This window comes from Prunus dulcis, chromosome 1 (assembly GCF_902201215.1).
Source record: "Prunus dulcis chromosome 1, ALMONDv2, whole genome shotgun sequence".
Taxonomy (NCBI): Eukaryota; Viridiplantae; Streptophyta; class Magnoliopsida; order Rosales; family Rosaceae; genus Prunus; species Prunus dulcis.
In genome coordinates this window covers 9,758,127-9,759,392 of record NC_047650.1, presented here as the reverse complement: position 1 = coordinate 9,759,392, position 1,266 = coordinate 9,758,127, and positions in this window count along the sequence as shown.

Genomic DNA, 1,266 nt, shown 5'->3' with positions numbered 1-1,266 from the left:
ATTTGAAATTTGAAATAATAATAACTCTCTCTCTCTCTCTTCTTAACCCCCACAGATCCACCCCTCTTCAGCCCACTCTCTCATTCTCCCACAAATCCTCTAATGAACCTCCATTGTTGCCTTCGATAGAAAAGCTTGACAAGCTTAGGGAGGAATTCAACTAGGGGCTGGTTGTTGTCGAAGGAGGGAGAGAGAAGAAGGAATGGGGGTTGAGTATCAGGGAAGACAGGGGGTCTGCGGGGGGGGATAGGTTTTTTTTTTTTTTTTTTTTTTTGTTATCTTTTTCTTTAATTTTTTCTAAAATATATATTTATTTTTAATGATTTAACAAAAAATGAGATGAAATGTTGATTATTTAGACGGTAAGGTCATATCTAATCATATGGCTAAATGTAGTCCAGGACTAAATATTTAGCCCTCCAAATATTAATTTTTTAAAGAATAGTGCATGGCTAAATTTTTCCATCTCCAGTCATGCAGGGCCATATTTTAGGGTCCTTCGTATTTTATTATTTTGAGAAAAACTATGGTACAATACTCATGCATTCCACAACTATGTATTGTTTAATTTAATTAAACCACTATTTAGAGACAATATTACATGACCAATAATTTTTTATAATTTTTTTTAAACAACACTTGAAAACATTTAAAAGGCGACCACTTTTATTTTTATTTTTATTTTAAACAAAAAGATGGGTTTCAATGGTCTGACCTCCACAGTCATGACCAGTAATTTTTTATAATTTTTTTTACGAATTGAAAACATTTAAAAAGGTGGCCACATTTAAACAACACGAATTGAAAACATTTAAAAATGCTTGTAAAAATATATCGATGAAGTCAGCGCTTTTATTGTTGGATGTTGGATATGCATTTGCACGAGATGATTCGTGGCATTGCCCACACTTAATAATTTATCTTCTTCAAAAGCACATGCATGGGACCCACAAAAAATTTGGCATAGGCCAAAGTTGGGCTAAATGTGGCCCGGTTGCAGGGCTAAAGCTAAAATTTTATTTAACCCATGGCTGGAGATGGCCTAAAGGGGAAATTGACGAAAAAAAAAGAGTTCATATTCTTAATTTTCTATAATAAAAAATATGGGGTAAATCAAAAGTTAGGTACAAGTTCATGAGGCAAATCACTAGTATACCTTATTCTTAAGGAGGGAGATAGAACTCAGGTTCAAAGAGGCAGACACACTGCCTTTTTGGTGACACCCTTTTGTAATTGCATTGTTTTAAGGGAGATTCACTATTATAC